The sequence below is a fragment of the Podarcis liolepis genome, assembly GCF_965112155.1.
Source record: "Podarcis liolepis genome assembly, chromosome: 11".
In the NCBI taxonomy this organism is placed as follows: Eukaryota; Metazoa; Chordata; class Lepidosauria; order Squamata; family Lacertidae; genus Podarcis; species Podarcis liolepis.
Genome location: NC_139565.1, coordinates 2,153,844 through 2,167,481, shown reverse-complemented (window position 1 = coordinate 2,167,481; position 13,638 = coordinate 2,153,844). Strand labels below are relative to the sequence as shown.

General features: G+C 46.9%; 1 protein-coding gene across 2 annotated transcripts in view; it reads right to left on the bottom strand.

Annotated features, from left to right (window-relative positions):
* Positions 1 to 13,638, bottom strand: part of TMC1 (transmembrane channel like 1) — an 83,471-nt gene that overhangs the window by 5,815 nt on the left and 64,018 nt on the right. The window lies entirely within an intron of this gene.

Below are 13,638 nucleotides of genomic sequence, written 5' to 3'. Positions count from 1 at the left end.
CACTTAAAGACATGTAGATGGCACCAGCACCCACAGATGAGAAGCCACCACAGAAAAGACTTGTTCTTGTGTTGTAACCGCCGGACCTCTCTGGGATGGGGGACATAAAGAAGAGCCTCAAACGACAAGTGCAGGGTCTGGGTCGGTTTGAATGGGGAAAGGTGGTCCTTAAGGCATTTATAGGTCAGCATCAGCACTTTCAATTGGGACTGGAAACTAATTGGCAGCCAGTGCAGTCGGGCCAGCATCAGGGATATACAGAATGCTCAAACCATCTCATTTTGATGAGCAACCTGGCTGTCAAATTTTGCACCAGCTGAAGTTTTCTAACTGTCTTCAGAGGCAGCCCCACACACAACACCTTGCAGTGATCCAACCTGGAGGTTACCAGAGCATAGGCCACAGAAGTTAGGCAAAAAGCTGATGGAAGGCACTCTCTGCCATTGAGGCCACCTGAGTCTCAAGCAAAAGCAGAAATTCCAGAAGTACCCCTAAGCTACGTATCTGCTCCATCAGAGAGAGTAACCCCATCAGCAGCAGGCAATCTTCCATCCATCTGGTCTAGGGAACCACCTACTAACAGGGCCTCAGTCTTCTCTGGACTGAGCTTCAGTTTGTTGGCTCCCATCCAGACCATTACTGGGACAAGACATTGGTCCAGCACATCCACTGTCAAATCTATAGATGTAAAGGAAAATTAGAGCTGTGTGTTCTCTGCATAAAGCTGAAAACACACTCTAAAACACACTCCGGGCACCCGGAGTGGCGCACATGCTGTGCACCCAGGGGCGGGGCGATCTGGTGAGGCAGTGATTGTGTCCAGGGGGATTTTGTCACACAGAGTGTGACAAATCCAGAGTGTGACCAGCCATATGTGTCGGACCAGTGACATGTTGGGACAGCCACGTTGTCATGGCAGCCATGAAGTCCTGAGCCACCCACCTTGGCATGGATATTGATGTTCCCAAGAACCAACAGTCTGGGAGTCCTGAACATCGCTGCCAAGACCAGATCCCCCAGCTCAGGCAGGGAGACTGCTGGGCAGCCAGGCAGGCAGTAAACCAACAGAATCTCTAATCTGTTCCAATTACCCAATGCCATAAATAAATAATTAAAACATAGCAAATGTTCTACTCTGAACTAAGTCCAGCTGAATTCAATGGGACTCACTCCCATAAAAGTGAATATAGGAATGCAAACTAAATGGCCTGAGAAACAAGAAAGGTTTTCATTTGGCACTGAAAATATAGCAAGCTCAGCACCAGACAAACCTGCCTGTGAAAAGAAAACTGGGGCCAGAGCATCACTATGAAGAAGGCCCTGTCTCTGTTGATGTCAGTTTATCTCTGTTTCTCATTCCCCCCCCCCCCGAATCTTAAATTCATCATCACTTCGTGGATTTTACTTCAGTGCTCTATGTGCAGCTTCCTTTGTGCTCGATCCCAAAGCTACAGTTAGTGCAGACTGTTGCAGCATGATTGCTGACAGCAGACCCTGCTACCAGCCAAGTTCAAGGTGCTACCAGTGGCGGAACTAGCCGCTCGGGCACCCGGAGTGGCGCACATGCTGTGCACCCAGGGGTGGGGCGATCTGGCGAGGCAGTGATTGCGTCCAGGGGGGTTTTGTCACACACACCCTCAGGATGACACCCAGGGCAGACCACCCCCACCCCACCCCACCCCTTCCGCTGGGTGCTACTGTTAGTGTCTAAAGCCCTAACAGCTTGGGGCCTGTTTACATCTGAGTTCTTGCAAATGCAAAACAGGTCTTATGTGCCTCCTGTAATAGTGCCAATTCTGCCAATCAAAGCAGTCAAGTGGGCACATGTGAGTTAAGGCAGTCTCATAGGTAAACTGATCCCAAGTTGTTAAGGGCTTTGTATACTAGATAACCACCTCAGATGCATTGGGCAATGATGTAGATTGGGAGCACAAAGGGGGGGTCAGGAAGTATTTCAGGTGTTGAAAGAGCTAATTTAGCAATAGGAATTAATACCTACAAACAACACAGATTCCTCATTTCCATCCAAAGGGCAATTCAGCCTACATTCTTTTCTCCTCTATTGAAACCAAGCCCTGTTCTATATTATTAATCTGATGTGCTCAATTTGCCCATGGGTCCTGCCAAAGCAAAGAGATACACCTTTTGTCAATTTAGGCCAGCCTAAGACTGAACATGTTAGTGTTTGCTCAAAACATTTGAGATACGCTTGAAGGAAGAAAAGCAGCAACTCAGCAGGATCCATCATAAGATGTGGAAAGGGACAAACAACCCATTTAGCCAAAAACCACATTCCACATCTCTGAGCCCAAACTACACTTTGAAAAAGGACTGCACAAAAGCTCATGAACACCAGAGCAGTTTTTTCAGTTTATCAGCATTTCGATAATCTTGGCCATTTCAGAAAAATATAGAAAGGGTTCTCAAATTCAAGAGCATTGTGGTGTGGCCATGGGATGGGCTCTCTTTGTCTACTCTTCGGATTGCATAATCTGAAGATGTAAACAAGATATTTAGAGAGAAGAAAACTTCCAAGCACATTATTGATGCTACTTGCCCTTATTGGACTGCTGGAAAGCAACTAGGGCACTGAGGAGCAGCTATTACAAATATTAAGGGAAGGTGTGGTTCTGACACTCCTGAAAGTCTTAAACAGACTAGCACTTGACCTGCCTGATCTGAACATTGCAAATTTGCAGTGTGCGGGCAAGTTGCTTAAGTATGTAGTGTGTCACCCAACTTCTGAGTTTATTGGATGAAATTGGTTTTTTAGGTGCTTTCCAATCTGGTTGCCTGTCTAGTTCTTGAACAGGAACCACCGTGGATGATCTTCATCAGGAGGTGGAGAAGGGGAGCAATTCTCTTCATTGGAAATGTCCTAGCCGGAGTGTGGCTTGGTGGGACCATTTTGTTCTAACTTCAGTCCTTCCAGGGAAGATGGGCTGAGGAGATGGTGGTAGGAGATTGCTGCAGTTTTTGGTAAGGTTGCCACAAGGATGCTGCCACAAGGATGCAACTTGCCTCCTATGCTGTTTAACATCTATAGGAAATTGATACCTGGGTATCATGACCTGGGACCCAGGTGAATGCCATAACCTGGGGCAGATGTCAAGACAGCACAGCACACCACTGCATGCACCTATGCTCACATCCTTAGTATCTGCATGCACAGTACATGTCTCTGATACCTGGGTGCCATAATTCATAATTCTGAAAATGTATACATGAGTTGTCCACATGTTCTGTTATCCAATTATATTGCAGGAAAGCTTCACACATGTGACAATCAGGAGCTAATCGTGTATAGAGAATGTTATAAAGGTTTATTGGATTTTGTATTCTCTGCCCAGTCTTTCGGAATTGTCCACTGGGTCTCTGTATTCACACAGCTGCATGGGCTATATCTGAATCCTTTCCATGCACTGTGTGTCTTCTTTTTGCTTGAAGAATCGGCATTTTTGTTGCACCCTCCTTTGCAGGATAACAAAATGACTTGGTCATGTTCCTCTCTGATTTCTATCTTCTGATCCCAGAGAGGCAGAGGAAGTCTTGAATCAGTGTCCTGTATCACTTTTGGATTAAATGAAGGTAAACAAACCAATGACTGATTCTCATAATTATGATGTGAATGTAGTGTTGGTTTGGTTTCTGGTGATCTTAGAGTAGTTGTAGAACATACTTTGGATGGGGTTGCTGGAGGGGTCACACTCCAACATTCAGTTGCTCTTTTGGGGTCCAGAGGCCATGTTCAACTTCTTCTTGTTCTTACTTGTAAACTTACCTACTAGGCTTTTTGTGAAATGTATCCCACCCCTCCATCAATTTATCCACCCAGATTCTCGTTCTGCAAAAATGGGCAGAGGGAAAGGGAGCATTGAAGTGGGAATTAAAGGAAGTAAAAACAGCAGCAGACAATACCACTGGGAAAACATGGTTCTGGAACTGCCAGTGGAAGTTCATGTTTCCCATGAGTCCCTACAGTGGATACTAGGACTCCATGAAGCCAAGGAGAGTGAGGGCAATGCTTCTTGCGTTCACCCCAGGGGCTCATGGGAAAGAAAATGAAAGGGAAAGTGGCAACTGCTGGGGCTGTGATGACCCAGGATCTGGAAAACACACAAAAACAGCATTTAAAATAAAATCACCAAAAGAATTCCTGTTAGAACTTTCAACCAGTCTTAATTTCAAGTAATTGCTAGTGATGTGATAATTTCTCAGGGGGTAGATGCAGCCAGCCTTTGGGGGGAAAGACAGAGGAATGATTATTTTTCCTTGCAGCTTTTCTCAACATGGCCAGGTAGCAAAGAGGAAAGCTGCACCAATTTAATTTCTGTCTATGGTGAAGTGCTTAAAAGCAGCACCGGCATCTTGTTGGGGGAGGGGGTGGAGCAGGCAGATGTGGAAATGCCCATGAAGAAGTTGGCTTTAAATCCTCTAGGGCTGGGGTGTACAAAGGCATCACAATGCGTTACATTGCGAACCTATAGGCATTTGCTCAGAAGCAAGTGCCATTGAATTCAGTGGATTTGCTCCCAGGAAAGCAGTCCTAGGTGTGTAGTTTTATGTCACAGAACATTAAGCCATGACCGGAAAAGTGCTGCTTGACAGCTAGGGATAAACACTGGATGGAAACTGTTATGGGTTTCAGAACTCACAGGGTTAAAGAGTTCTGTGGTGACGTCTCTTCCCTGAGGCGTGGTTAGAAACTTCTATGGGAGTGGCTTGACTCCGAGAGTTTCACTCTGGTTTCGTTTTCGCGGAGAGAGGATGCAAGATGTGTCAGTTCTCGCCGGGTTGATTTAAGAGCTGTTTTACTTCATGATTAAAGGCAAGAGAAGATAAAGAAAGCCTTTGTGTGTGTCTGGATTTATTACCCACATGCTGCAATTGCTTCGACCGCTGTGTTTATCTCTGCTACCGGCAAGAGGGAGAGGCAGGAAGGATTTTTGGATCAGCACGGACAGACAGCAGAGCTGCGCAAGGGGAAGCGTGCTGGACATGTTTGTTTTTCTTGGAACTCATGGCAACTCTGCACTCTCCGTTGCCATAGGTTATGGATCCGTGCCAAAGCTTTGAAGCATTGCAGGAACGTCCCACATGTGGGGGAGCCAGCAGGAAAATTGCTGGGGCCAGCCGGAGCTGTCTTTGAGGCTGGAAGGAGCTCGCTGGGGAGGAGAGCCGATCTGCCGGAGGCCGGAGGAAGCTGGTGCTGTCGTGAGTAAGCTTACCCCGGGGGAGGAGGAGATGGCTCAGTCCCAGGAACATGGCTTTGAGCTTAAGCTGCCATGTGAAAAGTTAACAATCCAGACGTGGCTGGAGTGGAGTTATTTAGCAGAGTTGTCCCTAGTTGGAGCCAAGCTCTGGGAATTGGTCACACAGACGTCTACGTCAGCTGGGGCAGTTACAAGCCAAGCTGAGGAGCGTGTGATGGCGTTTTTGGCTGACAACGTAAGTGCTGATTTGAGGCCTATAGTTCTGGATGCAAGGAAACCTGCGGTCGCTTGGCCAGCTCTACAGGAAGTGTGCAACGCTGGGGGCGGAAGCAAGGGCCGGGAGATGGCTGCATCAGAACAGGGAAGGCCAGAGGGCACTAATCACCTCCGTGGAAGCCAGTGCACAGCTGGGAAAGGCTGTGGGACCCCTGAGGGGGGGTCAAGGGACTATCACTACTGCAACGTGTCTGCGTGAGGAGCTTGGAGAGAGGCAAGCTGCTGGGAGCCCTTTACCTACCACTGGGGGTGCAGGAAAGCGTCCTGGGAGCCCTGGGAGCAGTGGGGGGGCGCAGAGCTGTAAAAGCACAGAGAAGCCTCTTTTTCCAAAGGCTGCCAAGAGTTGTTTGCGTCGAAAGTCGAAGCCTGGGAAACAGGACACTGCTAGATGTGTCAAGGTCAGCCATCTGCTGCAGAGGGAGATAAGGCCTGCAGAGTTGTCTGGGAGCTCTGAGAGAAGTCCAGTCTTCAGAGCAACGCAGGATGTTGCGGTTTCAGAGGCTGCCAAGGACAGAGGCAGCGGGACGTTTGTTGGCATGGCAACTTTGAAAAACAATACCAGCAGGGACACAGCTGTGAAGTTTATAATCGACAGTGAAGCCAGTCACCACCTGATTGGAGAGACGCCTGCTGGGGGGCTGCGGGACTGCAGGGCTGTTTTGGATGGGAAAATTGTGCAGTTTGCAAACGGTTCCCAAAAGCAGGTTTCTGAAATAGTTGACGTGTATATTCCTTTTTTGCAGGCGCAGCTGAAGATCCACGTTGTACCGGGAATGCATTGTTGTCTGTTATCTGTACCAGCTCTTGTGAAGCAGAGGTTCAAAATTTGTTTTGAAAATGACACCTGTTCCATTTTCAGAGGAGGGAGACAACTGGTCAACGTGCAGAGGGAGAACAATGTCTTTGTTCTGGAGTCACCTCTGGAGGGTTGTGGGAATGCTGGAAAAGCACAGGTGCAGTGTGCTAAGGTTCCCAGTCATGTGCAGAAGTTGCCCAGGTGCACAAAAGGGTGTAAAATCACACAATGTGGGAGGTCCCAAGGGTGCAGGGCATGCAAAGGTGCAAAGGTGCTTGGTTTTCCCGGGTTTGGAAGGGTAACCAAAGAGCCCTTTGAGCTGGTTCACACAGATCTGTCAGGACCCAAGAGGTGTGAGAGTCTGGGTGGGGCCAGGTATGTGCTGTCGCTGACAGATCACCACAGCCAGGTTGGCTGGTGTTTCTCTCTCAAATCACAGGGGGAGGTGGCGCAACTGATCCAGGATTGGGTTGCGGAGGTGGAACTGAGTTTCTCCACCAAGGTGCAAGAGTTCAGGAGCGACCGTGGGTCACAGTTTACTGGGTCTGCTCTGGAGGAGTTTTTCAAGGAAAAGGGAATACGTCACCAGGTGACGGGTGCAAAGTCTCCTCAAGGGGAGGAGAGGGAGGCAGAGGCTGATCCCGGTGATGGGGACCAGGTCCAGGATCAGGGTTCAGAACCCGGTGATGGGGAACAGGTCCAGGGTCAGGGGTCAGGGCAGGTTTGGGCATCTCCAAGGGTTGTGAAAGGAATGTCCAGGTGTGAGGCTTCATCTCCGGTAAGCGTAATGGAGAAAGCTCACGGACGGGTTGTCAAGTCAGAGGGGGAAAAGTCTGACGGAGGAGACACAACTGCTGGCCCAGGTGGGTCAGAGGGGTTTCAGGTCACGGGTGCGTGGGAAAGTGTCGCACAGTGTGATTCTGGGAATGTTGAAGGGGTTCAACAATTGCCTGGGATAAAAGCCAGTGGGAGGCAAAAGGCAATGGAAGGTGAGTTGAACTCAAAGAGGTCTGTAAATAGGGGTTCACAGTTTCCCTCAGGGTTCGAGACGAGAGGGGGTGTTATGGGTTTCAGAACTCACAGGGTTAAAGAGTTCTGTGGTGACGTCTCTTCCCTGAGGCGTGGTTAGAAACTTCTATGGGAGTGGCTTGACTCCGAGAGTTTCACTCTGGTTTCGTTTTCGCGGAGAGAGGATGCAAGATGTGTCAGTTCTCGCCGGGTTGATTTAAGAGCTGTTTTACTTCATGATTAAAGGCAAGAGAAGATAAAGAAAGCCTTTGTGTGTGTCTGGATTTATTACCCACATGCTGCAATTGCTTCGACCGCTGTGTTTATCTCTGCTACCGGCAAGAGGGAGAGGCAGGAAGGATTTTTGGATCAGCACGGACAGACAGCAGAGCTGCGCAAGGGGAAGCGTGCTGGACATGTTTGTTTTTCTTGGAACTCATGGCAACTCTGCACTCTCCGTTGCCATAGAAACACCCTGACCAAAACAACCACAGAACCATGAAGCGAGAGCCTGATAAAACTCAAGCAGCTGTGAGTCACGCAAAGCAAACCACGGCAAGGGGGCAGTGGCAGAAGGAACCCAAGGGGCTCCCGCTTCTTGCCCAGGTGCTTCTGTGCTTGGGCAGCACCCAACAAAAGGCAGCCTAAGCACACTTGGAAGCTCAGCTCCATCAACTTCCAACCTTAATGATCAGTGACAGGTCATTTTCTCAAATCATGACAATAAATTTCACAAAGGAAACTGGTGTTTTTAATCAAGGCTTCACCCCTAGACACCCCAAAACACACCTGCTGGTAGCTGACTGGTGCTTCTTTGCTTCAGCCCAGGAATGGATTAAGTTGCTTTTGGCAGACCAGGGGAGCAGCGAGAGAAACTGGATCAACCTTTATTTCTTCATACAAAAGATCCCAGGTTTAACCCTTGGCATCTCTTAGAGTGGGGGCAGGCTTCTGTTAGAGGCAGCAGAACCTCAGTTAGTTAAGTATTTTTATTGCTTTTTATTGATTTGGGGGGCAGTTGCCCCCTACCCCCCCCCCAGCTGCACCCATGAGGGCTAGCAGAGAGCCCTGCCTGAAATCGTGGAGAGCCTTTGCCAGTTACTGTAGTAGACAATACTGAGCTTATGATCCAATTCAGCTTCCTATTGTCATTGTGAGCTGGAAATAAGCTGACCATTTAGTAGATATTTCAAAAACTGCTGCCTTCTCAGGCTTTTATTTTGAAGGAGTCCAATGCTAGCCACGAACTGATTTTTTGCATTCAGATCATAGCAGAGCGGCTGAGCAGGGTTCACACACAGCATAGCAGCCCAAGTGAGAGGATGTAGCTGTCCCAGCTTCCCAACACAATGGGTTGCTGGCCCTTACCAAGAGGGAGAGGGGAGGGCAAGGCATGGCCCGGTGCTGTGTGCGACCGCTGAGCCACCATGCACCACCCCAGCCAAAGAGCAGTGGTGTTCCACCTGCACCTCCTCACTGGCTGCTAGCCATGGTTGAATGTAGCTCAAAATACCATGCACCAACCAGACCAGGTTTTGTGGAGGGGCAAGATGACCTCCTCCTCCTCCTCCCTCCTGTTGCCAATGCCCATTTGTTTACCATCTCACATGGGGCCTAACTCTACAGTCACGAGAGAAAGTGAAAGGTGAGCAGAGGCTCCTTGCTCTTGTCACTGCTTTGCTTCCTTAGAGGGGACAGGTTAGCAGTCAGTGACACCAGAGAGGATGCGCAGTTAAGGCCAAGTCCAACTCCAGCTGGGATGTCAATCTCAGCAGGTGCTGGAAACAGTGAGCCAGAAACAGAGGGACTGGATGCAAAGGAGAGAGATCCTGCACCTTTAACAGAAGCACTGAGGAGGAAAAATTGGCAAGTGGAGATTTGTGCAATGGATTTCTGAGGCTTCTCTTGAATGCAGGGAGTTGAATAAGTAATTAAACATATTCAGAACTGCAAAACACTTTTTTGTTTAGGCAAGACTAACCTGACATGCAATCTTATTACATTCAGGTTTTTTTAAAGAAAGATCTTGTTTTTTATCTATATTTTTGAAAATTTTATTATGTCCACTATTTTTAAAGTCCGTTTTTATCACTATTTTACTGAATATTCTATATAATTTCATGAAAACTGCTTAAATATATTATTATTATTATTATTATTATTATTATTATTATTATTATTATTATTATTATTATTTATAAATCTTGCTAAAGGACTCAGTATATTGTCCTAAACCTTGGTTTTATATACTCCTCAAAATCGCTTGGAGTTGCAAAGTGATCTCAGAGTTGGAGAACTGGGGAGATTCACACTGACTGTCTGCTTTTTAAACATATGAAGCTATTCTTCCTAAAACAGTCACCTTTGGATGTTCATAAAATAAATTATTTATTTTGAAGGTGAAACATTTAATAACAGCCCTAGACCAGACACCAGGGAAATGTATAACAAACGGGAAGCCAAAACACAAATCTTTGCAGAGACAGGAGCCCATGAACAGGATGAATCCAGAAACAAGCTAAATATTTAAAGCTAAAAATCCCCATAGTTTAAGGAAGGCATTGTGCAAATAAATAGAAAACATCTGTTGAATTTTTCTTCATTACAGCTTGATGGGGAATCAGTTGCTATTGTGAAATGCCCAGATATATTGACCATGCAGGGACTCAGTGTTAGATCAAATGCTTCACAACTAACCAGCTGATGACAGCAGAAGATGCAAGATAAACTTAATAAAACATTCTACATGATGAGCAGCTAAAGTTGCTCAGGGCAGCAGATTCGTTTTCACAGGTGTGTAACGTCTCAACGCAACTGAGTCCTTGTTGCAGGTAAATCTGTAATGTGAATGACTTAAGCCCTCTTCGTGCCTTCAGTCTGAATGAACCAAGTGGTCTGCAGCAGCATGTACGATAAGTCCTGTCCCCTTGATGATGCTCCAGCACCAGGCACAGGGCAATGCAGGATTGGTGCATGGGGACATCTCACTAAGGCAGAGCATGCAGCAGTGGAATCAATGCTGCTCCTGCATGCAAGTTTTGTGCAATGTCCACTCAACGCCATCCACATCATTTTCCTATTTAATCCAGATTGGGGGGGGGATAAATCACAGCAGGAATGGTAAATCTGGATATAATGGGATGGTGTTCTGATGAGGATGATGTCACGTGGATGCTGCAAAAATCTTGCATGCTGTCACCTGGGGGATGCCCTCCTCTCCAAGGCGCCACTGCCCACCTGCTTGCCATCTCCCTCTGGACCAAAACCGCACAACTGTGCAGCAGAAGAGCTCCATTTCCCTACTCTTGTCATTTCTTGCATGCTCAGAGGTGAACAGGCATCAACAGGGGAGAAACTGCTGGACCAGGAGAATCCACAGAATGGCAAATGCGCCCTGCTGCAAGGGTTTGGGTCTTGGCAGGTGCTCAGCAATGCCTGATCAACATTTCTAGATCAGGAGGACTTCCGGGTTGGCGCCATCGCTGAATGGCAGATTCCCTCCGAGCTCCGGAGGGAGTCTGCTCGACAGGGGTTGGGTTCTGCCGCGCCGGCGACGCGGGGACCCTCAAAAACCACGGGCGCAGATGCCCGTGGACCTGGTGACTCGGCGGGCACCGTTAGCGCCCTCCCGACCCGCGAAGGAGCCTTTTTAAAGGCTACGGAATGGGGGACGGGGAGCGGCACGGTGCTGTGAGTCTACTGCTTCCCCTGCCGAGCGAAGCCGCATGCCATTCGTCGGAGAGCACTGACTTCTTCCTTTAAAAATTTGGACTAAAAACCAAGAACAACAACCCGTGAGTAATTTGGAAACTGGATTAAAATTTTTCCCTTTTTGTGGATTCGGCACGAGCGGGGGAGGTCCAAAGAGGAAGTCCGTCTCCCCCCCCCCCATTGTAAACATTTTAAAGCAAGGATTTGACAGCTAAGGTCGAGAGAAGAGTCTTTTTTTCTTTTTTGGATAAAAGTTATTAATTCCACGGATTTAAAAGTATAAATTACTGTGCTGGAGGATAAGAGCTTATTTTCTGATCAAGTGCCACCCTTCCCGGGACCGGGAGTGATCCGCGAGAGGAGCCTGCTGAGGAGATACAGAAGATTTTGACAGCTGTCAAATTAGCTGTCAAAGTCGAAAAAAATAGAAAGCTTTGGTTTAGCCAGTTATATTGTTACAAGTTGTTGAAAATAAAGAAGGACTGAAACAAATTAACTTGACTTTTGGATTGGAAGTGAAAGGAATACTAAATAACCAGAATCCCTCTAGAGGGGGTTCAGGGACATTACAAGAATGGAAATAGGTCGGAAAATACTGGCTGACTTGGATGAGGTTGTCTTTCTCATGGGAAAGTTGCGAAAGATGTACGAGCAAGGTCATGTTTTGTCTACAAGTGCTACAAATTTGAAGTCAACAGCAAATGTATCTACTGAGCTGGAAAAGGACTTGACGTACAAAACCCAGGCAGCTGGACAAGAAAAATACGCTGAACAGGAGGAGCAGAAAGGAGGGGCTGCAATGTTACAGAAGGCAAATGAGAGCCGGAGGCCTGTCAAGATGGATATAAAAGAAAATAAGGATTGGAAGAGGAAAACTTGGTTTCAACTTAGAAATGAGGAATGGAAAGATCTCCTTTTGTGAGGATCTGAAGATCTATGGACTATTAATTTGATCAAGGTGGAAGCTGGAGCTCTTGGGACATTTGGATCTAAGAAACAGGATTTGAGCTCCACCTTTAAACAAGGAGGCCTGGCTGGAAGGAACATGGATATTATAGAGAGAGTGCCCCTCCGAGACTGGGTGTTAAATACAAGGGACTTTCAAAGAAGCCGGCAGAAAGGGAGTGAGAGAGATTTAAGGGCCTCGGACGTGAGGCTGCCAGGCTGATAATAGATGAACTAATGGACTATGGTTTTGGGATTGAAACCGGGAAAGGAAGGGTGGGGTTTGGAAATCCAAAGGGGGGTTGATTTTTTCTATTCTGTGTTTAATTTTGTGTTGCTATTAGTATTAGAATGGGGAATTTGTGGAAGGGAAACAGGGTCGACCTTAGAAAAAGTTTTTTACAAATGATTGAGGTATATAAGTTAAAAGTTGATATATAAATTGAACTAAATATAATAATGAATTAAGGTTAAAAATTTAATATAAATAAAGATAATAACAAATTAAGGTTAAAAAATTAGGGATAAGAACTTGTTGGATAAATACTTGGACTTGGAATACAAGAAGGGGAGGTGAGGGGAAGTCGTGGAAAAAAGCTATTGAAAATGGGATTGTAAAGGATGATTTTTTTTAAAAAAAAATAATTTTTGTTTTCTGTACTATTTGAAACTCTAATAAATATTATTATAAAAAAATAAAAAATAAAAAGATCAACATTTCTAGATCAGGTCCACCTAGTCCAAAAGTGGACAATATGACATTTCTGGAACCTCATATACAAGATGTAAAGATGATGCTTCTGGTATAGCAGCTATGGGGAACCTGTGGCCCTCCAAATGTTGCTGGACTCCAACCAGCCCCATCTAAGCAGTGCTATTTTTCTAGAAAAAGAGGTGCCGGCACTCACCATGAACACGTCTCTCATTCTCTTAGAATGGGAATGGTGTCCATCTGAGAAGGGCTGGAACTGAGTTCCAGCAAGGTCCAGCTGAAAAAAGCCCTGCATCTAAACATGGTGCACATCTAAACATAACAGCTGTTGTTGTTTAGTCATTTAGTCATGTCTGACTCTTTGTGACCCCCTGGACCAGAGCACACCAGGCACTCCTGTCTTCCACTGCCTCCCACAGTTTGGTCAAACTCATGTTGGTTTCTTCAAGAACACTGTCCCACCATCTCTTCTTGGAAGCAACAGAGCACTTCTTGGAAGCAACAGAGCACACCGTCCCCACCGTCAAGGAGGAGACAGGGGTCTCCCCTGAGAAGGAGGATAGTTCACCAACACAGGAGCCAGATATATGGAGAAACGTGACTCAAAGAAGTAGGAGGCCCAGGGTTCACTCTGATTGTTTAGAAATACACAATCGCTTTGAGGTCCTCTCCTCTAGCATGGAAGACGAAGAGCAGACTCCATTTGAGGATCTCTCCCTCATTACAGTCAATCAGGTATATGAAGACGAGCAGCAAAGTCAGTCCTCAGGGAATGTGCAGGCGACCTTGGAACGGACAGCTCACGGAAGAACCCCGACCAAACCTAAGAGGAGGCGTGTAGTGGTGATAGGGGATTCCCTACTGAGGGGAACAGAAGCAGTGATCTGTGGGCCTGACAAGATGTCTCGGGAAGTGTGCTGTCTCCCCAGGGCTAAGATCCAAGATGTAACTGAACGACTGCAAGGAATCATAAAACC